General features: G+C 33.2%; 2 protein-coding genes across 3 annotated transcripts in view; one reads left to right on the forward strand and one right to left on the reverse strand.

Moving 5' to 3' along the window:
• The window catches only part of LOC110995297 (autophagy-related protein 16-1), a 168,530-nt gene that overhangs the window by 92,444 nt on the left and 49,230 nt on the right, over positions 1-26,856 (reverse strand). The gene's annotated exons all lie outside the window — the stretch shown is intronic.
• LOC110995296 overlaps positions 8,556-26,856 on the forward strand; it is a 49,743-nt gene continuing 31,442 nt past the window's right edge. Inside the window, exons 1-2 of the mRNA XM_022262380.2 lie at positions 8,556-8,743; positions 26,817-26,852. The gene's annotated coding sequence lies outside the window, so the exon portion shown is untranslated. The remainder of the gene's footprint in view (positions 8,744-26,816; positions 26,853-26,856) is intronic.

The raw sequence follows: 26,856 nt of genomic DNA on the forward strand, positions 1-26,856 counted from the left end.
CGTTAGTTCCTTACTAGATACGTGAAAAATACGATTTATTACGAAGAAAGTTTTGTTGTTAAAAGTTTGACGTTATGAATTTGATGTTTTACCCTAGATCCATAATTAGAACATATCAACACTTCAATTTAATTTTAGAGCAGTGTCAGCTTAATGGTTAGCGACACTTAAACTGTGAGGTCGCAGGTTTGAACACCGGGTGTGCTCTAATGGCCTGTTGGGACTCTAAGCATTATATGGTGAAGGAATAGAGTATGCTTAGGACCCAATCAGTCTATGGCATGTGTCAGAAGGCTGATGACCTTCGCTTATTAGAAAAAAATACCACAAAACATAGAAATTTTAGGTTAAGATCAAGTATTGTAGGACGCTGATTTTTAATTTTAATAACTAATTATGACTTAATTTATAATTCAGTGTCAATACAACGAGTGTTTTTTTTAAGTTAGTGATTCATGTTCTATGCCTGACATTTTCCTATCGACTCTCCTCACGATAGATGTCTGTACCAAATAATGCGCAAATAAAAATGCATTTTCTGGCTTTAAGCCTCACACTCAGGGTAATTTCAGTAACTCAACACTGCTATATATATATTTATTTTTAATAATTTATCAATTAATGAAAACGCTTTTTATTTAAGATCTACTAAGACCAATAGGGTTATATTCTAATAGGTGTATATAAATAATACCATTAATATAGCCTTTTTAATTTTTAGCCTAATACAATGAGCTTGAATATATTCTAAAATGTAAAGTACGCCCCGAAAAGTGTGTCAAATATTCAAAGTAAAAACTGTTTCCGTCCGCGCATATCGTATTTATGTATTAGCCTGTCTGCATTTAATAAGAATGCTAAGAAAGACCGTGAAAATTGACTCTAAAACGGGTATTGTATGCACAAAATAAATTAACATATAAACGAGATACGACATTGAAGTATAAAGACGTGTCTGGACGGAGATATAATAGGTGGTTATGTACAATCTTTATAACCGTACAACTATTTAATTCTTTCATACTGTATTTCAATCTACTAATTCTGAGGCATTAATCACGATGGGTGAAACGCATTGAAGGGAACTGAAAAGCATTTTAGTTACTATGTAAAGGAATAATTATATTTCTTTTAGATTGTTAATTATCTGTCATGTGTCGAAACTGACATTTTAAATGTAATATTGAGAGTGTTGGTCTGTGGAAAAAGGCGCGAGTTTTGGCTTGTCACTTGAATATTTACACGAACATTTTCGGATTTAAATTAGAAATTTGATCAAAATAATTGTTTTAAAGAACTTTAATGAAATAATAAATTATGTTGTTTTTATACATATTTTAAGTCATTCATTACTTTTCATCCCGTGTCATTTATATATACTGTGTTATTTGTATTTCTTTAGTAACGAAGTGTAAATAAATAAATAAATAAATAAAGAGACAAAACCAAATTCCTAAACTAACTTTTGTAAAGTACATATTTAAAAATATAATATATATCTTTACTTGGAAAAACAATTAACGTGTCAGTTCCACGAGTAAAGTTAAATTATTACACCTCGTGCTTTCTGTTCGTTATGTGCCCATCATTTGTACGCTTTTTACAGTGATTAAACGACTCTAATAGTTAGTATATTTATTTATTACAACGATTTAACATTTTAATGAACCGTTTAATTTGAAATACTGTTAAATCAAAACACTACTGTCGAGTGTAGCTGTTAACAATCATAAACCACAATTTACGTTTTACTTGTCATTTTAATGTCATGAATTCGATGCAGCATGGTTTTAAAAGGGTGTAATTAGGCGAATTTAATAAAACACATTTATTATACAGTGAAGTAAATCAGCGAAAGACCTTAAGCAGAACTAAGACTTGTCGATATTTTGCACAGGAATCTGACTACAAAAAACAAACAAATACATTTATTTTTAGGTTATTACTATCTTATTTGTTTAAATTTTTTTTTAAGCTATTGCATAGATTTTATCGCGGGCTTTGAGCGCGGCGACCGAATCAATCGAAGAAATTCCGTAACGAATAAAACCTAACACTGATCGGTGACATAGCAAGCGCGGCCGGTGCAGCCGGTACCCGTGAGAGTGAGACGGACTATATAAGGGGTTTCTGAGTGTGATAGATAGATTGAATTATTGAATTGAATATCATACTGCATAAGAATAAATAATTGTTTGCATCAGTTGCTAAAAATGCTTTACCGCGGCAGTCCCCGAGTGCCCCATGTATTTTTTTAACTAAGTATCTAATAGTTAGAGTAGGTACGTTTTGTGATAACGCTAGCCTTTATCTTTACAGTACTAAATACAATCTATCTTTATAATCCGTCTTATATTCAAAGGTCATTAACTTTTAATTTAAAAAACCTCGAGCTATTCGTTAACGATTTGTATGGTAATAAATTTTTAATTAATTAGCCAAAACATGAGTAGAAATGACGTGATAACAATATCAAATTAATATTTAATTTATTTGAGTAACGGTAAAGCTTTTAATTACTAAGCTTACAATAATGTTTTAACTTATGTGATAAAAACTCGTTTACGAAAATTGAATATTAAAATTATCTTCAATCGATTTAAACAAGATCTTATCAATCAATTAGTAATATTTGAGGCTACTAAAATTCAGATAAAACAGTTTGTGAGTTTACGCACATAGTTAATTTAATGAGACTTTATTAATAGCTACGCAAAATAACTTATAAATATCAACTAATAATAACATATTATAAATATTTTTTATTTATTTAATTATTGCATTTTAAATAATGATTACAATGAAATAAAGACAGTATTAATTACAAATCTCCACCTATAGAAAAACCCTAAATACCTTAAGGAGATAGGAAGAATAAAATTAACAATGATTGATTTAAAACCTACGAAAAAATTTAAAGATTGAAATTAAGTATGAAAAAGCAGAAGATTTAAATTTATAACTATTCTAATGCAAATGAAAACAAATATCCTATACCTGTATATCTGTTTTGCGTTACAAAAGTATATACCTTGGTAAAATATGTTTTAAGCTTTTATGCTTGTTTTCTGTTTTTTATACATAATTTGTTAATCTGTGTAATCTGTTTTGGCTTTCTGTATTGTATTAGTATTTTGTATAATAATATGTATTAAGTAAGCTGTTAGATTACTTATAATTACATAAATAAGTATTAGGATTGAATCTAAAATTACACTAAAGCTTCTGATACAGAAGCCTTCATATATTTTAGCCATAAATTGCAGTAAATTACATTGTCTGAAGTAACTACAGCCTTCTTGTCCAATTAATTGTCTAACGGAGAAAGGATATGATTAAAACTTGTAATATAATGTGGAGGTAAAAGTATATTTAAACAAGGGTTCAACAATTCATAAAACCATTTTTTACATGGATGTTTTTTTTAATTGGCGAAAATTATTTAGATTATAAGTCTTATTGATAAGGACTAAAATGCTGTAATCAATCACAATCTTAAAATAAACACACCATTAGATCGTCTTTTGTTTAACGACCTCATTCATTTCATTTAGCGTAAGAAAAACTTATATTAATTAATTTAAATCTTATAGCTAAAGCACTTTTATCCGTAATTTAATATCGATTTTATTACTCTCAACAATGCGGAAATTTTCGCACAATACCCATCGTGTTTTGATAAAACCAATTATGCTATATCAGCTTAGACCACAAATGACTGGTGTACGCACGATTTTGTGTATTAAAAACGGAAATTTCATAGAATGCGTTGCCGCCACTGCGCACCGCAATAGCCGATAATTACCTAGCAATTAGGTGTAATGGCATATCTTTGGGTATCAGAGTCGTGTTGAAACCTATTTCTATCGTAATTGCATGATAATCATACGTTGATACACATGGTGTACACTATAACAACGCTTTATACTTGATTGACATAGAAACCGGAAATTACAGTATTTCTTAAATTTGCTTATTTTATTAAGGAGTTTATTCAATATTTTTTGATTACGAGAGTTAAGTAACCTAACAGTAGTTTATTTACATGATTATATTTAGTTCATACGAAGCGCAAATGAAGATAGTAAATAGTGAAATGTCAGTTTTACCTTTGCTTATACATAAATTCTAATATAAATTTCTCATGTCAGATACTGTATGTCTTATACCCTTCATATATATGTGACAAATGTGATAGTTTTAAGAAATATAAAATTTTTACTGTATTAGCGCTTGTTTGAAACGATTAAAACCAGTTAACATACAATTATATTTAAACAAAGAGTTTTATTTATTTCAACATCCCTCTAACAATCGCCACCGAACTAATTTATATTATTTTTCTGAGGTAGATTGCATTGGTTTGGACGAGACAAAACTATGATTATCTTATCAGTGTACAAGTTTACAGACTTCACCCAACATAGGCAAGTGCAAATATTATTAATGAAGTTTTGCAAATCACTTTATTTTCTTCCCACAAGAGCGGAGCTCGATTTGCTTAGACAAAAAGTTGCACAAGTAATTCAAGTATATCAATTAATGTTCAGCAAACAACTAATTACGACAAGATGGGGTCGTAGAAGATTGATGAGTTCGTGTATCTTAAATTTCAAACGTTTGCTTCTGCCGCGATTTGTTTTTGTGAACTTTCAAATGGGGTCAATTACCGGGATAATTTTGTATATATTTACGAATAGTTTTACCTGTAATTCGATCGAAAAACCTTTTTTAATTTGAACCTAGGAAACATGGGGTATTTAACTCTACAAATTTGTACTTTTAAAAGTGTTTAGTCATAAAGTAAAAATTTAAATAAAATCACCATAAATCGAAACGGAAGCTAAAAAAGGTGCCAGCGCTTCCTCAGATCAGTCTGGAACTAATCGGGCATAAAATTTTGTTGGTAAGTTCCATCGTTCTTTCGATTATTACAGTATTAGCCTAATAAGGGGCTCAACTCAACCCTGAGGTCGTGAGTTCTAGCCCTGCTTTGCACTATGTCATATTGTGCCAACATCGTGATAAAAGCAGTACGTCTATGAACCAAAACTCTATAGAAAATTTTACCAAATAAGAATTTGATTAAACCATGAATGATTATAGAAAATATCTGGGATCCAATAAATTTTTTGTAGTTCGTTCAAAGACATCTTATTTAAAACATAATAAGAAAGACCATTTACAGGAAACAAATACACACTACATAGGTTTTATGCTTCCGCAGAACATTAAAAATCGTACAGTTGATTGGAATAGGGCCTGGAGCGTGTGAATAGAAAATCAAGGAAGTAGATGTAACAAACGAGCACAGATATATTGATGGTTGGGAATATCAGATTTTATTAGTATCGGATAGTTGCGTAATTTGATGAGTTTGGATTAAAAAAATCTTAGTTATAAAACCATATTTATGCTGTAAAGATGAGAGAGTCTTTACGCTGTGAGGAAAAATAGAAATCGTCATCATAACTGCTATAGTGGATTAATAAACTGATTAAGATTTACAACAATAATTATTACTTTGTAAAATAAAATATAGTTCACCAAATTCCTGTGACTTATATTTTCGCACATAAAATACAATGATGTTCACCTAGAGAATTTGTAGGCGAAACCCTTAATTCTTATTTGACTCCAGCTGAGTGAGGATGTATGACAAACAGCAATTTATCAAACGGAAACACTATTGCTAATATGTTTCAATCTTTTAATTGTTTCGTAGTTTTTATAAATCCATCATTGTTAATTTTATTCTTCCTATTTCCTTAAGGTATTTATGCTTTATCTATAGGTGGAGATTTGTTATCAGTACTGTCTTTATTTTATTGTAATCATAATTTACATTCTGTTAAAATACTGTAAATCTTCCTAAAATGCAATACATAAATAAATAATAAATGTGTTGAGCTAAAACGCTTATATAAATTAACATCAAACGTCTTTTGTTTTACATATCCACCTAAAATCCATATTCTAATCTACCTTTACTTTACCGGTGAAAAGGAAATCAGACATAAACGCACTATTAAAATATTTCGTTACGATGCAATCGCAAATACCAAAGCACTCGTATCAAATTACTGCTCTAATTCGAGATATTTCTGATCCTTGATCGTGCTGATAGGTCTCCAATCAGCATTGAACGCCATTAGAAATTTCTCATCCTGTAATAGGTTTAGCATTTAGACGTTTACGTGAAGGTTGAATTACAAGTGCTTCACCGCTTCCGTTTTTTTATAGAACACTTTAAGGATCTAGTGCAAACTCGTTTTGCGTGTGTACGTGAAAAATCGTGTAATTTTTAATAATACATGGCTTAGTAACGTAACAAATAAAGTAAGTTTCGATTCCCGGCGAAATATTATTAGCACAGTAATGATTTTGGAAAGTTTATCAATTTGTAGAAAAGGAATTACAACACATTAAGCGTTCTTTTCTCGGATCCGAGTGGAGTAGGGCCATAGTAGCGGTACCGCCCACTCGGTTCCGTGCGAGCGTCTCTTTTATTTATTTAAGCCATTGCCACCCCTAGTCGCGGATTCGAGTATTCTGTTGTATGCCGACCATTTTCTAATAAAAATAATAGGTATACATATTTTCAAACATTCATATTTACTTATATCAAAATTCGCCATAAAATGTTTTGGTGTCAGGCTATTACTTTATAGCCATGGTTTAAGTATTTAAAGTGTTAAGCCACGGACAGCAGTTCAAGTGACCTACCAAGTCGAGAAAATTTATTCGGATTTTTAAAAACTTATTAAATTTGTACTTTTTTATATAAAAATCATTTTGAGAATACCATAAACGCACCATATAATCGTTAAACAAAATTCCAACACAAATCTCCAATCAGATATGCTAAAATATTTCATTGTAACGTCATGTTCAACTTTCCTTTAGACCTATGATACTATTGAAATATTTGCAGTACTTTCAAAACAAGCTGGTCAAATGTCTAGTAAATCTTAAATAGAATTTAATGTACAAATCGAATAGAATATTACGTATGGAAATGCGGGTTGGATTGATGGAGCGGGCTGATAGAAATACTAACGGACTTATTAAAGGTTAGCAGTGCAGACGATTTGAACTTAGGGTACGTAGCGAGTGAGGTATGTAAGCTTACCACGCAACTTACAAAGGTATTTTTTTGACACAAACACAAAATATTATTACGAAAAAATATTCTAACTATGTAGCTTATATTCGTTTATCGCGAGATTTATATACTTTTTTACTTTTTATTTAAAAGTAATGTAAACCATAATAAGTTTAAACTAGTTTAAAACGCGGTCTAAAGCTTTACTTGGATTTTTAAATAAAATTCAATTAAAGGCTCTAAACTTTACTATAGTTCATTGACGTTATAAATTGTAAACAGCATCTTGACGCCTCGAAGGCCAGCAATAGCGAGCTGATTAAGGATTGAATCAATCCTAAAATTATTCAAAATGAAATAAAAATCCTCACTAAGAAATTCAAAACAAACTATAATAATCAGAAAAAAACAAAAATCACAACAAACAATTTGTTACTTAAAAGCTTTATACTACAGTCGATAAAATATAAGATATTCGTACATTACCAACGAGCTCGAAGCTCGTAAAACTAGTAGTTCTAATAGCTATATCTCAAGTTCACTATATCATCGCCTCTTTCAATATCTCAAACAATAGTTTACACTCTAATCTATAGTTGTAATGTACACTGGCGCGATGTAAGCAATTATTTCGTGAGAAAATATGACGCAAATTTTTATCGGACTGTCATTACCGCCATTTGTATTATCGTGAGTTATAGATTATTCTTTTTTTTTTAATTTTACAATGTTGCCGTTTAGGATATGCACTCGACTTTAAGTAGCTTTTACCTGAAGCTCCCATTATATACCACGGTACTGTTAAAATAATTAATTAAATTAACGCTGCACCTTGCTGTAATAGATAAGTCCATTGTTCAAATACAACGAGTTATTGAAATAAAATAATTTGAACACAACTATTGATTTTTACAATAAAGAAAGATCCAAAGTTAATAATAATTATATATAGAACGAAAATTAAAGGCTGCGAAGTAAAGCCTTATGTTTGCAAAGCATAAGTGAAAGCAATATTAGCGACATGTATTTAGCTTGTGAGGTCTTGAGATAAACTGGTGAATAATCAAGCGTGTCCTTGTGACCCATAGAAAGCAGGGGTCGTCTGCATAAGCGATTCTTTAGAGTTAATATGCCGATAGGTTATATCTGCGCGACCTACTTGAACCGCATGCATTTTCTATTTATCAATTCAAATAGTTCATGAAAGTTCAAGTAAATCGATACACAAAAGAATGAATCAATTTACTAACGGCTGTAATTAATTTTATCTGTAAAAATTGTTGCGACTTCGTATTAACATTGCCAAAGATTGTCGGATTGGAGCGTAACTATCTCTCCCTTTCTTTCTTGTTATCGCGCTCTCTCTCCGTCCTTCGGCGGCTCGTTCCTCTTCTTCTTGCAAGGTTAAGGTTACGTCAGACGTGTTATGTTATAACCGTTGGGGCGCACTCCAGCAAGTTCAGTGTCTCGTGGAGAGTGGCCGCGACACGACTCGCGACCAATACCGCGTCATCCCCGAGGACTGTGCGCCCGGCTGTGATAAACGAACAGTGAAAAGTTCATGAACTGGGTGTTGAATTTGTTTGAACTTGAACGTGAAGACCGACAGTCAATTTAATAAAACGCGCCTAGTTCAAGGTAGGTTTTAGTTAAGATATAACAAATAAAAAATACGCACGAAGCGTAAAAAAATTAGACGATTTGTAAAATAATAAATATAAATTAAAAAATGTTTGATCCTGTGGTTGGCCGGTATATCCTGTTCAATAACTGGTCTATAAATATTTTATGTTGGTTCCAGTGGCTGCGTAAGGACGCCACAATTTCTGCTTTGGTATGAGATAATTAAGCTTATCTCGTGTTTGTATGTCGTTTTAATTAAAGTACACGGCGTAAAAAAAACGAAAGAAAGATCCCCAAAGGGTAACTGACCCAATAAAGATTCGTCGATATGTAACTCGTCCCAAATTAATATTTAGGAGTCACGAACTTAAAATATGCCGTGAGCAAGCAGACGAACAATTGTATAAATAACGATAATTTATCACGCAAGTGCATCAACGTTATAAATGCCGAGTGATAAACGAAATATATAAACGATGGAATATATTGAAACAAAATATTAAAGAAAAAGATTTTCGTTGAACCAAACCAGGAAGAATAATTCTATAAATTTCTTTAAACATTTAATAAATCGCTCAATTATGACGAGATGTTATTTTATCCCGTTACACTGCCCATAGGTTTTTGCAATCCGAGCAACTTGTCTTCAGTATGAACGATAAGCTTCGATGCGCTTGCGCAATACAAACGATGCTCTATATTTTGATGCGCTTCGCTCACCAGTAAGACAATTAATTTTGATAAAACCTATTTTTTAAGGTTTTTAAAAATATTTCCGCGTAGCGTAAAAACCCTTTTGAGGAGATTAATTACAGCGGAAATATTAAAAAATAAACTGTTTTTAACTCATCTTGCTATATTTCTTTCGTAATTAAACGATAAAAATAGGTTTTAAAAAACAAGTCTCGGCACACGCGGTTGTTTCAAATAAAAGACTTCAACGTGCTCGACGATACTGCACGTAATAATAAGTATTAAGAAAATAAAAACAATAAAATTATACTGCGTTTATTATCTAGATCGCCCATTCCAAGGGCCATAAAGCTTTTATGTATTACTTGTACGGCTTTAAATAGATTTATTAGACCGGGTAAGAATAAGAAAATAAATTGTCTAGATTTAAATCTATGAACAAAAAATAAAACAAAAAGATATTTACGTATTTTTACACGTAACATTGCTTTATAGAAAAAAAATACAAAAACATGAATATATTGAAAAAGAAATTGGGGATGAAATACATAATTCAGATAAAAGTAATGAAATGATTATGATTAAAGAGGTAAAATAAATGATGAAATATTTGCCAAGAGTACTCATAAAACAGTAAAATATGAAATATTTCAAACAATGCATAAACATGCATTCGTAACATCGCTCGTACAAAAATCCCAAATAAAAGACATCAACGCGCTCCACAAAATGCTGTTTTATATTTATGAGGCGAAATTTAAACAATAAAAAGTGTTATTACCTAGATCAGACATACCGAGACTCATAAAACGTTTACTATTAAACGCATTATTCACATGCCTATAAAATAATAATCTTTATTTCTGTCGCAACTCTAAAAATATCGTCTGATTTTATTATGAGTAAAAATAGTTTTTACACCACCAAATCTCTTAATGTATCTTTATTCATAAAAAATATTTTTATCGATATCGACACCCTATATTAAAATGAGCCTGCAATTTTCGGACATGCGGTCTTATAATTAAATCAATAATACAATTTTATTAATTAGCAATTATACTTAACGTTCGGATAAAAAATATTTAAATAAAACTTGTATTTTGAAAGACTTGTTTAAAATTATTCTTATATATAACATTTAATAGAAACAATATAATAAGAACATTTCTAATCTCTCAAACATTGTGAGATTATCTATAACAAATCGATTTCCGAACATTAACATTGTTTTGATAATCTCACTGGGTTAACTTGGTCGTAACAGGTAGTTAGAGCTTTATAAGCATAAGGTTGTAAACGTTGTATAGTGTACAAACGATCCGATACACGACCCGGGTCACCATTAGCGCAAGATCGCTTTGAACGTTGTAAATTGAGACATACGAACGTAATGTAGTCTATCTCTAGACATTCATCGTATTTCTCTGTAATCTACGATATGTTATTAATAGCGATTTCGTGCGGAAGATATCGACTATTACTTGTAGAGTGCAATTTATAAAATACCCATCTTTTCATTCACAAAGAATGTAATGGCTAGCCCGACTCGTGTATATATAACATATTCCAGTATCACAATTAAATTAAATTTAGCGAAAGCGTAAAAAACTTACATTTATACTACATTTTAGAAATTTATTTTAATAGTTGTAGAAACTGTGTGAAAGTAACATAAACACAGAGTTTAGATAATTCGAAACGCAGTTATTAAGAGCCGGACAATTATTGGTTTCTCATTGACACGCAAAAACAATATGAAATTTTACGGCTTAACGGCCGGTAGGGCTTTTCTATGGACTCATCTGACCTCCTTGCCGATGCACAGATAATAATTAAGAGGTCAGGTGAGAATCGCTTGTTCGTGACCGCGCGCGATGGTGACACGCTACTCTTGTATTATCGAGTACAAGGCGAGACTGCGTTCCGATTTCCCGATAATGGGGAAATTCGAACAAGTCATTCTTACAGCTTTATAGTATTCGCATGCTCAATTCGTATAACTCATAACAAGAGAAGATCTTTTATATGCTCTATACGAGAATATATAGCGACGTTTTTTAATACATTCAAATTAGAAAATGTCTAACACATGCACACATAATATGGCTTACGGAACTTAATAAGGAGTTCCTTTTAAATATTTATAATCAAGAGGAAGTAGCCTCAACATTTTTAAAACCGGACCGAGGCACCGCGTTGATTGACGTCGCATTAAAATTCATCGGTTCTTGTTATTAGCAAGTTACTGTTATATTGATATGGCCTAACGCTATAATTTAAATAATTTTAGCAGTTTTTTTTGCAAACATGATTAATTATTGACGATTTTATTGCTTGGGTTTGATACGTAAAAATATTTTAATTTTATACCACCTAACACGGTGAAAACAAATATGTAATAATATAATCGTAATATATTACTTTAATCGTCATTTAGTTACAATTTACTGCACATATAGAATACAAATTATCTACAGATCAATAGATTGATTATTGGACACTGTCAGTATGTATATAATATAATAATTTAATTGTCAGCTAGTTACAATTTGCTGCACGTACAAAATACAAATTATATACAGATCAACAGATTGATTATTGGACGCTGTCAGTAGATATAACTTGCCTATTTATAAAGCATAAAGGGCAGTGCGGTCGTGGGCGAGGTCACAACAGATTCCATCAGGTGCACTTTCCATCAAGGATTTTAATTACAGCAAGGCGAATGACCTTTACGAATTACGTCTAGACAACTTTAGACATTAGAAGGTATCTATAGAAAACCTTCGGCGCCTCGGTCGATTTGGTATACAAGAATTGTGCTTATTCATCGAATTCCATTAGAAAGTTCCATAAAAACTGTACTTTAACTTGTTGAGGCGGGTCAGGGTATTTTGTTATTTAAAGCTAATAAATTATACGTTCATCTTTGGTTTGTTGTAGTTTTTAAATAGTTTTGTTACTATGATCAATTTCTATAAAAGTTAATAAGTTTGCGTATGAGGACAAAACAGAGCTTTCAGCTGTTAATTTTTAACTCATCATTGCAAAAAAATATTTAGCATCAACAAGGCATAAAAATCCTTCCATTTTTGGCAAAAGTATAACATTTCAATAATTATTCGAAACGAAATTGTAATATTAATTCATACAAAGTATTTTAATCCCACCGGTTCCCAAGTATTTCGATTCCGTCGGCATAGCAGCATTACTTCGAGTACATAGCAGGTGCGCTCACAATGGACGCAAGAAATAAACAAAGTATAAATCATGTATGTTTGTGTCACCGTTTAAATGAATTACACGAAAGTTTTCTTTTGATATAAAATAGTTAGTCCAAGAGCGAGTCCGTTAGATGCTCAATAAAGTTTTATTGTAAATGTATCATTGATATATTGAAACGGGAATCTGTGAGAATGAAAACAATAAAGATATTAATAATGACCAAAATGTTTATTATAAAAAGGCAAACGAGAAATATATGAAAATTTGACATACAGTAATTGTTGAGCTTTGAAAAAATTCAATAACTTATGAAGATACAATTATTTCCCCACTTCTATTGCGTGAAAACAGGCATAGTTCTAAGCTGGATTGACTTTCGAATTATCTGGAATCTAAAGATAAGTGAAATTAAAAAATTAGAACGTTTTCTCATACGCCATAATTTTTCGTGTCACGACATAACTTAAAATCTGCATAAAAACTTAGAGAAACGAGGTATCATCTCCCAAAGCTAGCATAGACCCGTTAATTGTTCCACATTTTTTTCAAAGTTGGCGAAAAATTAAGTTTGTTTAGTCATGACACCAAATAAAGGCACGTGAGGTGGTTTTAGAAAAATGTTAACAGCTTCGTGTGGGTGTCTCTGACTCACTGACATGATTACCATACTTTTGCAAATATCTTTATACTAGGTATAACATTTGTTTACGCTTTCTTTATTAATGTTTGCCCGTCTTCGGCTTCGTACGGGTAGATATTTATTTTTAAACATTCTGACATAAACATACAGCTGATATACTTAAATAATAATGTGAGTAATAGTGTATTGACACTTGATGAAAAAAATAATAATAACAGAATAAATTACACCAACGGGTAATTTTTTAAAACATTTTACTGAGGTTATCCTTATTTTTTTCTTGCAATTAAAATAGCCTGATTAGTGATAATGTAGCATTCAAATAGGCCCAGTTTTTAAACCAAATCGTTACAAACATGCCATACAAATCTTTCCTCTTTATAATATAAGTATAGACTTGAAAATCTATCTGTAGACGAGAAGACAAATTTGCAAGAAATTTTTAAATTATTTTGCATATAAATTTTAATGTTGCTGCCTACTTAATTATTTCCGAACAATTTCGAGTTAGGGCCCTTCAAGCACATGAGTGTACCAACTCTAAAAAGGCGTTTTTAACCTTTTTCTATGTAAGCCACATGCCTATTTGCCTCCTATATTAAAAAGATACTTTTCATTAATCGTGGTCAACGGAAGACTACCATATCTTAACAGATAATAGCAATTATATTCCAATTAAACGAATAATTAAGTAAATATATATTTATCGCATCTTACATTTGATCACCGTAATAAAATCATTGCCAAATTAAAAGCCACTGCTAAGTAGAAGCTTCGCTCATAAGCACCTACTTATTCTCTAAGAGCCACCTAGATTGCACTGAAATTGATTACAAGCGATATACGGATCGTAATAAAATCACTAATGGAACGGTACCGGTAGCGTGCATCGCATAACGGCTTACCTCGGATTCGCTCCCACGTTATGCAACCTGTGCTATGGGCGTCACAATGCGAGCCATTGATCGCGATCAAGTTCTCGGTTAAAAACCCGGTGGAATTAATATATGTGGACCTATCGCTGTCTAGTACCTGTTTAATATATAGTGCTTGGCCATTATTTTATACATGAAATGCGATCTGGAACACTGTTGTTCTAGTAGCTTCAGCTACTCTCCGATGTCGTAAGTACGAACCCCGGTTGTACTTAATATAATAATAGATAAATTTATCCTTAAATAAAAATACTGACAGTATCAGTTAGTTTAATTAAAATTAACATTAAAAATTAACCGGCTGAATCATCTCAGCAAAGTCGAATAAACACTGTAATAAAATTCTAAATCATTCAAAAGAAGCAATTTTGCTGTTCTTTTCGAAAATCGCACAATAATTTCCTTTCAATGACACATAATGGTTCATTAAACGCTTAATAAGCACCTATCCTCCTCTATATATACCTCTGAACAATATGATAAATGTGCGAGAAACTTAATTAGCTAAAGCCATTTAATTCAATAGGCAATTGAACCATTAATGTTATGTTATGTTAGGAAATTATGAAAAGTATGTGCAAAGAAAATCGCTTTCATTTACATAAAATTACGCATTTAATAGTGATGTTACACTATCAATGTTTTCTCACACGTAAATAGGCGGAAGAGTGTCGACATTGCGATTTGCATATGCACAATCATCTCGCTTTTAATTCCAACTGCAATATTTTAGGACATATTTAAAAGGAAAAAAAAAGATTCGACAAATTCTTAAGTTATGTGTACACTGACCTCTATCAAATTTGTGCACTCAAGGCCCATATATCCTGTGTCATCCACCCCGAGGCCCTTATGAACACAGGATGAAACGACCAATAAATTATTTAGCAGCTAACCGTGCTCCGCAGATATGTCGCATTGAAACTCCATAGCTTTAAATTTCACACTTTATTACTTAGCATGTGACCCACATATGCTTCACGTCTATTCGGCGTGCTATGAATGTGGAATGTCATTTAGTCGCGAGCGCCGCTATTTTACACCGCAACGCTTATCTCTGGCTTTGGTACAACTATTGTAATATATGTTCTTTACTTTTGCATTCAAAATAACTGTCGCTGCAAATGATCTGTGAATGTGTAGACAATGAGTACAAACTCGCATCTAACGATAACTTTTTGTACTTCAAGTACGAGTTTATTGAGCCTGACGCTTCTGAGAAATGCGTGCCGGTTCAAGAACAACGTTCTTTTTTAATTGTTCTAAACTATAAATTCAATTAAAGCTTCATTACTGGGAAAACGTATATCAGATTTTAATTAATGAATACGAAGGTGTTAGAAGTAGATGCATCACGGAATAAGGATTTAATGGCGTTATAGGACACAGTGGCTTAATGAAGTTTGTGTTCATTGTCGAAAACAGTTAGTGATAACATTCCGTTGGGTCGTGACGATCGGCTACAGTAGCGTGTGTCGCAGTAACGAGTGCCCACAATTTTACACAGATGCAATGCAAATTGACTAGCGATTTGCGCGCGTATAAATAAGCCTCTACAAATACAGCACTAGCCGACTTTCGTCAATTAACGTCAGTATCGCGTGAGATTGAGGAAGTGTTTATTCATAGTGAGCCAATTGATTTCGCTGGCGATATACACGAAATATAACAGCAATTTTTGTTCACAAATACCACCCAGGCGTTTCGTTGCCGCCCTAAGGGTATTCATCGTCAGTTATACTAACTAGAAAGTGAATTATAACCTACGAATAATTGACTAGAGCGGTTTGTACGCACGAACAAGATTATAGGGTGGTTTTCTGAAAATACATTTTAGAAACTTTGTATTTTTTTCGTTCCAGTAATAAAATAAAAGTTGGTTTATAAAATATTACATCAGATGAGATAATAGTTGTTTATAATTAAACGGCGAATTAGCAATTACAAATCAGAATTTGAATGCCAGTGAAGTGGAAAGCTGAACGTAGACTTATATAATTACTTCATATTGCATGAAAAACTATTCAGTGATAGTGCAATTATTTAACCTAGTCTTTTTGAAAGATAATAATTAATTGTTTTATTAATTATTCATTCTCAAGTTTTAATTGTGCTTACGGTACCCATAAGCTGTTTGCGTAATTATGAAGTTAAGACAGTTTATATCAAAGACGGTGAATGGTGGCAATAAAGTGTAATTACCTTAACTTTAACAAGTGCTGGTCTTCTAGTATAATGAGATTGCTCTAGGTTCCGATATCTTTTAATACAGCTTAAATTGATGAGACTTAATAGTCGTAGCAAGTTATACTCAAAGCTTGGAATAAAAGAAAATATGACTTAAAGGCCGATCGTGCAATACCCAGCCGGAGATGAGAATTAATATTTATAATTAATAAAAACTCTACTAAAAGTATAACGTATGGGTTTTTCAACGATTACCATGACTTTTTGACTTTAAGAACAAAAAAACGACTTTTTTAAAAAGTCATATAGAGAGAAAGATGCTGTTTACTAAATTACTTTTTATAGAATATAAATAATAATTATCAAATATTCTTTGACTCTAAAGCTTAAACGAACATACAAATGCCATTCCAAGCTGTCAATCGATTTACACGTTATGTTGGACTAATCTTATCATGCGCATGCGTCGGTGGGCGTTGTTATCCTGACACCTTACACCTCAACTCTCATTATAAACAGTTACATATGCTATATATCTCCAAACACTTTATTTCTGAGTCCTTAAAGTGTAAGTCAAAATTGGTGCGAAATTTAATTACTGGCTGCATTAAAGAAACTGATAGTATAAAGATACAATTTTATACCGATATGTATTAACTTCTTTATATACGAAACGATTAAATCTTAATAAATGAGTCTGAGGAGTCAGATCAGCTTTGACATTTCAGAACATTTATTAGAAAAGTAAGCTTCCCCGTTCGACACAAGTTAACGGAAGCGCAAATAATTTTCACTCCTGTCAATTATTTAAACCGATAAGCTTTCCCATTGTATTTCCTCACAATGTTAAAGGACGACTTCGAGACCCGAACAATGATAGTATTACATCTATACTATAAAGAAAGTTATAAATAAAATAATAAAAAAATAAAAAAAAGCCTTTTAATTCTGCAGAACAAGAAGTTGGATTAATTAAGTTTACTTACATACTTGTTAGTTTTGTTAGTAATTAAAAAGTTGTGTTAGTTTTTGCTACTTTTAAACTATTATTCTTCTGTAAAAACTCCTCTGTATGTGAAGGCCTCCTCCAAAGATAGCCAGTCCTCTCTCGATTGGGCTTCTTGGATGCAGTTGGTACCAGCTGTTTTTTTTATTTCGTCTTCCCAGCTAGCCACACTATCAAGATAAATCCGTTTAAAAAAACTCTGCGATCACCTTTCCTTTGAATCTACACTTTTAACCTAATGCATAATCATCATTCCTTTGAATCTACACTTTCCTAATGCATAGTGCATCAATCAATACTAGAGCAAAATAGGCGTCGTGATCGCGCACTGCGTACATTTCATCAATAATGGCTCATCCAATAGATGTAATTACAATAAATATCGCTCACGTGCGTAGGAATAGCTTACATGACGTGTCGACGCTACTATCCTTTTGCTAATTATGCAACACGTTCCCTTAAGCAATTTTGCGCAAGGCATTGACTGCTACATTGTCAGTCCTAATGGCTTAGAGGAAAAATTCCAACTAAGTCGACGTTCCTCTCCCCTTGCATAGGTAATTGTAAGAATAAATAAAATCCTACGCACTGAATTAAGGTTCATCTCCATATTTTTACATAGAGACTAATTAAATATTCCGTTTCTTGTTATCAATTACATCATCCGTAGAAACAGAGTTGCATTAGCAATGTATTTAACCCGAGAACCACAGAGGTCAGTGACCGCTCCGAGATGCGCCATAAATGACAATCTGTTTGCAAAAAGGAGCAAATATTAAAAAAGGAGAACATAAGAAAGCACGAGAATAATAACAGTCGTGTTGGCTCTGTTATTACAGTAATGTCAGGTTGCTTCGTCCCGATTCCCGGACGTAGCGCGGCAACGCTGGGGAATCTAAAAAGCGTAGAATGCAGCAAAAATTTCTACATCGCGACAGCTCTATTAGGTTTTCTACTACACTTTTTGCGAAGCTGTCGATCAACACGAACGCGGGACGAAAAAAAGTTCCACTCGATTATTTCGAAATGAAATAAAAGTTGGCATAGAGATGATGAAGCGCCTTTTTAAATTGAAAATTAGCAAAAAGCACTATTGTTTGCTAAGGTAACCTCGTTTGAATCTTTTTAGCATAGTGTTTCGATTTCTAATTCAGTTTAAAGTCTATGATTTATGCAGTGTTATTGTCGAGAGTCGAGATTTTAACAAAGCAATGTTGTTTTAATTACATTTTTACAGAGTAAAAGCGATTTAGAAAGGAAGAGTGCATGTCACTGCGCAGTCACAACGGAGAAAGCACTTGACATATCGCGAAAGGGAACGACTATTAAGTGCAATGACACTGCCCGAACTAGCTTCAACAGCGAGATTAGTCCCCAGAAGTACAAGTTTTTCTCTACGATAGTATGGAATCGTAGAACAAGTTCTTGAATTAAGTACTTCCTGAATGCGTTTATTTAAATATTCGTTCTTTTAACCATGAGCAAATGCATTTTGTATTTGCTCGCTACTCAGCGCTCGCGGCAGAGTCGGATTTCCCGCGATTAATACCGATTTTATTTAACAAAACTGTTTGTCTGATATCAATGTAACGGTATTGTACGGATACTGGGTTTTGCATGGTGCACCCATTAAGAAAACCGCTGCCGGTGGAAGTTATTAAAATACCTTTAAGATCAGTACCGTTTTCGACGGAGGCGATAAAGAGAAGAGACCGAGTCGTGAGCGTGCCTCGAGCAATAATCCTTTTCGGATGGAATCGAGCTCCCGAGGAAGTACCGCAAACAAAATGGATTGAAGTGTTTCGTGAGCTGGTATTGATAAATGCAACTTTATCGGACACGAATAGCGTAAGCTCACTGCAGAGGATATTTCACGGATGCATAATTTAAGGCACACTTTTACAACGGTTACTTGGCACAGGATCTATTGTAATGTTGACCCGAGTTCTGCATGCACTTTTACTAATGTTAGGGTTAGAAAGTGGGGCCACGAATGGCGTCAGATAGCAATGTCGTTGAGTCGCGTGACAAGTGAAGTCTGTGAACATTATCATTCCACGTACGACGTTAAACCACTTATTCGGCTCGCGGTGACCGTTATCCGGCGCACGCACACCGCTTGCATCAATGGCACATTTTTCCTCGGCGAAACTCCACGCACATTTGCCATTCAAGGTTAACCCGGTCAACGATGCTCTTTTGTTCACAAGAGTGTCGAAGACGAGACGAGAATTCCTGCATTTAGAAATCGAATATTAATTAAATGAAAGTAAGAAAGTGTCGAACACTGAGCGACAATACAATAAATGTTTCCTCTTAAGTACACTAACACATGCTATAAACAATGACTTGCCTTTATCTTCCCCAAGGTAAATCGTTATAAATGTTTAACATTCTAACTGTGCCGTAAGCGACCGAATACACATTTCACACGATTTTATTACGCGGAATAAATAGTCAAGTAACATATATCGTCTACGTCGTAGCAATAAAGTTCCGACAATATTTACATTTCCCGTGTACAATAGATATTTATTTGTATTTTATGTATAGAAATGGTCCATTAAGTAAATTGAATCATTGACTTTGAGGCGTTGATATAAACATCAGCTGTCCGAGACGTCGGCGTCCATCAAGATAACGGTATGCGTGTCTAAACCCTATAAGCCTTAGCCCTTGAGCTAAATGGCTAAATCAAATCTGTATCTCTGAATAGAATGTGTCATTTAATTGAATAGAAGCCAATAAAGCTTAATGGTTCTGTGTTGGAATAGCTCAGTAGCCGTATCAGTGTTCAAAGCTATAATCATTAGAAATGCATTTCGTTTGGGAGAGTTCTATTTCCCTATAGATATTACTATCTATTATTTGCATAATACACATGCAATACAAAACATGTGGCTGTTCATATATTCTATTCTAAATATAAGAAGAGCCTAGTAGACTAAAATTGGAATGGCTGATGGCGACGTGTGTCTTGTAATGTATATAAAAAAATGTAATGAGAAATAAAGTTCTTGAATCATTATATATACAATAATTCTTTGATATATACGTATTAGAGACTTGTTCAGAATTAGGCTAATGCAAGCGGGATGTATGCTGGTAATGAGGAAAGTAAGCCATATCCGCGTATACCTCACATGTTAGTAAACAATTCTTGGTCACAAGTTTAAACTGGTTACCAGAGATTTAATAAGACCTCCTGTTCCGTTAATTAACTAGTCTCCATAACTAGAAAACATTTGAATGTTAGATTATATGTAAAGAGCCACGGAAATGTTTATAACTTATTACTGGTATTACAGTTATGAACTCTACGATGATATTTATGTTATGTTTACTTGATTAACAAAGGTATGGAGTTCGTTAAAAATGTTTGGTGTAGTATATATTTTTGTGATAAATATTCCATCTATAAATAAAAGTTATATTCTTAATAACGTGAACCTGCAATAGATTTAATATATGCCTCAAAGACGCGAATAAATTCTTAAAAGGCCGGATGCGCTGGCGAGCCTTCTGGCAGTTTGAGTGACAAAATATAAAGCAACCGTGAAATCTAGTTGGGTAGGCCTTGCCTCACATACAAGAGAGAGAGAAGAGAGGAAGACCAGTTAAATGTACCCATTACTGACGAAGATGCATGGTGAATATCATGAAAGTAGATGAATCGAGTATGTCTTGACCGATATGGAGATACGTGGTCTCTACCCAACCTTCGGGAAAAAGGCAATATGTCATTTAAGAAATAGACTTCAGTACAGCGATAAAGATAAAGGTACAAATAGGTTATAGGTTTGAAGTACAGTGATTTGTTATTCGCGTGCCTGCACTGGCCAAATACGATCTGTCGTCATGCCATCCGTACATTTTAACGAGAGCGCGATTCTGAGCGCCGATATCGACAGCCTAATGAAAACCCTTGAATAATGCATTAATACCAGCGTTAAATCGTGAGCACCTACAATCGACATAACGACTTAAGAATACTAGATGCAAATTTAAGTCAACATTGGATGCCGATTCGCTTCCGGTTACAGTTGAAGAAATCTTTACATATTTAAACTGTTGGATACAATTTTTTTAGATTTATTGCTGGCATATTCCATGATCTACAGGAAGCGTCACAGACTCTTTTCTAACATTGTGACCAAATGTATGTACATATGTATGTATCGTGCCTTGTCTCACGCCGCGACCCATGCTCACCTTCCCTATTGAAATGTCAGTGCTCGGACTGGTGACGAGACAATCGTAAAATACAATGTTAAGGTCACATCATGACTTCAATAAACCATTCTTAACATGGGAAACGTGACAGTCGCGGAAGACCCTTCGCAAGAATCCCGGAAAGTGTGTCAACGTTGTAACATACCGGCAAACAGCACGTTACTTGATACTTGGCACGGTTCTATTGCTCAAGAAGTATAAGCTATACAGAATTTACTGCTGAATTCGAACTATATATTTGTCGTAATCGACTACATATTAGGTTTTTTACGACAACTGTTACATAATTCTGTGCAGACATCGTGTAAGGTCATCGGTGAGATGGAAATGGTACAAGAGCAGAGGGCAGAACCGAGCAGCGTGATAACAAGCGGCTACAGCCATACTTACCATTCCCGCGTTCCAGATCCGGCGAAACTTAGTATTGGGGTCGTTATGTCGTCGTTCTCATCGAGCAAATGCTATCTGTTTTTCCGCAGTAAATTCTACTACCTTAAAGGCCATTTGATCTTTGCAGACCCCATTAGGACAACATGAAATTGCATTCCGAACGTGCTTATCCAACAGATATGTCCCTTGTTCAATTGCACTTGGTTACCTTTCACTGAAATTTATGGTATGCAACTTATTAAATTGCACGTTTGCAATGTGCACATAATTCAACATGTAACAATAAAATTGAAGATAGAAACAAAGGCAGCAGGTTGATATTCCAGAATAATTTATCATAGCAATTTGTGTGTCAACAGGACACGGGGCAAGTCATCGAGCGCCAGCATAGCGGGGTTTTACTTTCTTATAGTGGCCTCAAGAAACTAGTTAAGAGAAAGTAGGATTACTAACCAACACTATATCGTTATATAACTTTGATGAGATTACTCCATAAGGAGTTTATGGTTCACCGCTGAAAATGCCAAGGGCATTAATTAAAGCGTTTTTATTCTTCTCAGACTGGAACAAATAAGCACCTAAGATATCCAATTAGAGTAACAATAGAATGCGTATCCACCCAAGAGCCGTGTATACGCCAAATAGGTATTTTCTCATAAATATTTATGACGAACACAAAGACGCTTTACGGACTTCCACATATAAACAAAATTATACTGGCTGTCAAACAAGGATTTTGAACAATGGCCGAAACGGTTTTCATTACAGAGTATAAAGGAATTTCTCTTAGCAACCGCCACGCTGAATGTCACCAATAATATAGGTGACACAGATGCTGCCTTTGCGATTTCTCGTAATAGTTGAGAGCAGACAAGAATTGTGTGTTAAGGTATGTCCAGTCATCCACGAAGTGGGTGCCTGAGGAAATGTCTGCTTTCATATCAGTCGGTCAATTTGTTTTTCAATGCGGTTTACTGAGTGCGGTTGCAACAGGAAATTGTGGTGTAGAGACAGTCAAGTGTGGGTGAACGACTATTTTTGAAGTCTGAGATTTTACGTTTACATAAAATGAGATTGTGTTACAGATATGAAGAAGTTAGTTGTTAGTAATGTTCCCAATATTATACTACATTGCTTGCTCAACATTACATGATAGTGATATAAAGTATACCACAACCCTTTGCCATTACGAAAGACATTTTGGTATAACGAGGCGGTGTATATATTAATTAATAACATATTTTAAACGTTTCGTAACTTTAAACATAACAATTTTAGATATTTAGACGCTAAATATTTTGTATTGTAGCTTCATTATTCTCTTAACAAAAACTATAGCATAAAATCAGCACGATAGATTTTCTACTTTTTCGGCCGTTTCGCAGCTCCGTAGTTAATTTGCTATAGTAGGTATCCTGAATCCGATTTCACGCTTTACGGTAATGAAATCTAGCTGTACTTGTTATTCTTATTACTTTTTCCTTACAAATACTTTAAGCTCATAACAAAAACCAATAAAACACTAGGCACGAGCAATTCAAAAGTTATTGACGGTAATTTCTTTATGCCGAAATATGTATTTAATTATTCTATTCTCTCGCTCGTAAAATATGAATGGAATCACGTAGATGGCGATAGATCAAAATTGTGTAATGCCGAGCGTAGGTCGACGGCCGACTGAAAAAAATTAATCGAATTACACCCAAATACTAAACAAATGAGTTTCTGAATAAACAGTTTTTATTGCGTTCGTTCACCTTTGAATTTAGAATAAATAGCCTTCGTTCATACCCACGTATTCGATGACACATTATACGTTGTAGGTTATATTTCCTTATATCCTTTATAAAAACCTAATACAATTTGACATTTTTACAGATGAAAATTGCCCAATCCATACAAATTTAAATCCATGCTAATCTTCCGAGACATTATTCAGTCGTGCTCTTTATTCCGAAACATTGTTTTAGTGTCGCAGCACAATTTTATCTACTCCCCGTGTCTTTGGCTAGCCTTAAGAAGAAAACTCTAGTGATACCTGTAAGAACTCAATTTCAGTCGGTTAAAGGGAATCTGTCCTAAATTCTCAAAAACTGGATATTTAATCACATTGATGTTTATACAACCTAAATTTTCTTTAATCTGTGCAGAACAACATATGCATGTATTTATGAGTTCTAAACGTTATATTATTATTAAATTATTATTGGAGACAGACAGCCATGTCTCAAACAGAGGTGGAAATATAACATGGTTTATTACAGTATTGTTAAACCGTGCATGAAAATGTTTGATTTTCATAGCGCGCAAATCTGTAAATGCAAAGACACTAAGTTATTGCCAAGTTTTAGTCACAGTCAAGTCTTGGATGTACGACGTTGATCTCCTCTCTGATAACGTTAAACCGCGTGGGAGAGACAGTATTTCTAAGGTGTCGATAGATACTGAACACCAATAACGGATTACAGGTGCGAAGTAAGTTAGGAGCTTGTGTTTTATCTGTGTGAAACATCAAATTCCTATTAATCGGTATTTAGCTGGAGGAATAACTTATTATTTAAAAGAAAATCTTTCCTATAGCAAAACTTATTTCCAATGATATATTAAAAAAATTATTTTGATAAATGTTTCAAAATAATAGAGCAAGAAATCAGGAAAGTATCACTTTCAACTTTCGCCTAACCAAAAAACATATGACAGTTAAACATCTCTAAAATGCAAAAACACATTTAGGTCAAATATAAGACGGGAGACATTAAGCAAAAACATTAAAACTACAAGGAAGAAACTTATGTACATAGCGTATAGATGAGTCAATATTAGTGTTCGTAGGTTATCGACCCTATATTGTTTCTCTGAAAGGTTCGAAAAACAAATACGCCTCCCTTGTGCACACGAACACCTTACACTCTCGTACATTAAACGCCAATAAGATAGTACATTGAAATTACATCAGATTAACGAGATTAAACTCACGAATCATGTGTGAGCGCGTGTTCGGATTCTGCCGTTATCTAGGTACGAATTTACAACCAAGATAAAACTACTAAAGCAACGCAGTTTATCTCTAAGGTCGTTGAGGGAGCCTGGTAATGGCTTCTTTATACATTTCCTGTTCACATTTTGCTAATTCGTAACATTGATGTATGAGAACAAGATGCAGTTATCCGTAAGGATTGCGAATATCAAATATCCCGTCGTGCGTGTCTGTCACTTTTTTATTATTTTTTAATTTAGCAGGAAAACGTTCAAAGATTTTTGTCAAAAATTTATTTCTGTATTTTGATACAGTGATAATATATAAATATGCATGCTGCACGAATATACCTTCGATTCTATTTAGCCGTGTTTTTCGTTTCATTAACTTTCCTTAGTCTTAAAAATACCATGTTAAGATAACAAACTTACTATCGAAATAACGAAAGCAGTTATTCTAATTAATCATACATTGTTTATAGTTTACCGCGAATTAATTGCATAATTAAAGCAAATAAGTTTTTGTACGGAAAAATTAATTTCCAAAGCAGCTGCAAAAGTTATACGAAATGAAAAACGATATGCATTGTATTACGGTTGTTTTGAACGAATTACGTTACGATTCAAACTGTTACTTATAAAGCTTCAACTTATTGTATTAATTTAAAAAGCTTTCCGGCTACATATGCATAGGTTCGTTGCTCCATATTTAGAATTAAAAAATCCACTTAAACTGTATTAATACAGTTAAATGCTAATTTGTATTTTAATTATCGTGTCATTTTGCAAATAAACGCGGCAAAATATTAAAGCAGTTTAAGACTGTTAATAAATTCTACAGTATGTTATCGCATTCGAAATTTTTCACTAATTATTTTATACTTAAGCTAATGTTGCTAAAGATGAAGTAATATATATTCCAAGTCCGAAATTATGCCAAATTTGTATCTTAAAAATAATTGTAGTGTATGCAGATCGCGTTTTTTAAATAAATAAACACAAACATCGAAGCAAAATAAATAAAATAAATAAGAAGCAAATATAATACAATATATCTCATTCAATTATGATTATGTTATACTCACGTAAATAATAATATAACAAATTCCAAACATTATCGCATTCCTGCAAATATCTGTTACATTTCAACGAGTTACATAATAGAGAATCGTGTTTATCTTTCATAACAATCATTGTAATGTCATAAACATGGACGGGCCCGTTCAACAGTTAACCTTTAGATAATATTGCTCTTCGAATTTGTATCCTTTAATCTGGATACTTTGAATCCTTCTAGTTATGATTTACTCACGTCACCTTTTTTGAGTTTTAGTTCCCATATTAGCTACGTTTAATACCAATGCAACTATATCCTTTAGGACTGTGCGCTATTTAAATTTAACGCAAGCCGGTTTGATTGAACCTACGACCACAGGGTTGAGAGTCTCACTTTGATAAAGCTCTAACTACATTTCATGATTAGTTATGAATCGAATAGCGACTGATTTAAAAAAAACAGTGGGAACTTTTTGGTTTGGATGTTCAATGGTATGAATTTTACCAAATAGTAAAATCGCCCTAAAAATGCCCTTTATACAATATTTACAAACAACTACAAAAAAATAAATCATATCTTAAAAAACTTGTCGTTCCGAGAGTGTATTGTAATTTTTCATTTTATTTTAATTAATATATTAGGGTATTGTATAAGGGGGTAAGTATAAAAGCTAAGACGAAACTACTATATTAAAATAAAATGTTCCTTGTAATACTTTTATTAATAATGGTTTTCTTTCACAGGTTAAGCGCCAGTTTGAGTAGCAGTTGAAATCTCAGGTCA

The sequence above is a fragment of the Pieris rapae genome, chromosome 19, assembly GCF_905147795.1.
Source record: "Pieris rapae chromosome 19, ilPieRapa1.1, whole genome shotgun sequence".
NCBI classification, from domain to species: Eukaryota; Metazoa; Arthropoda; class Insecta; order Lepidoptera; family Pieridae; genus Pieris; species Pieris rapae.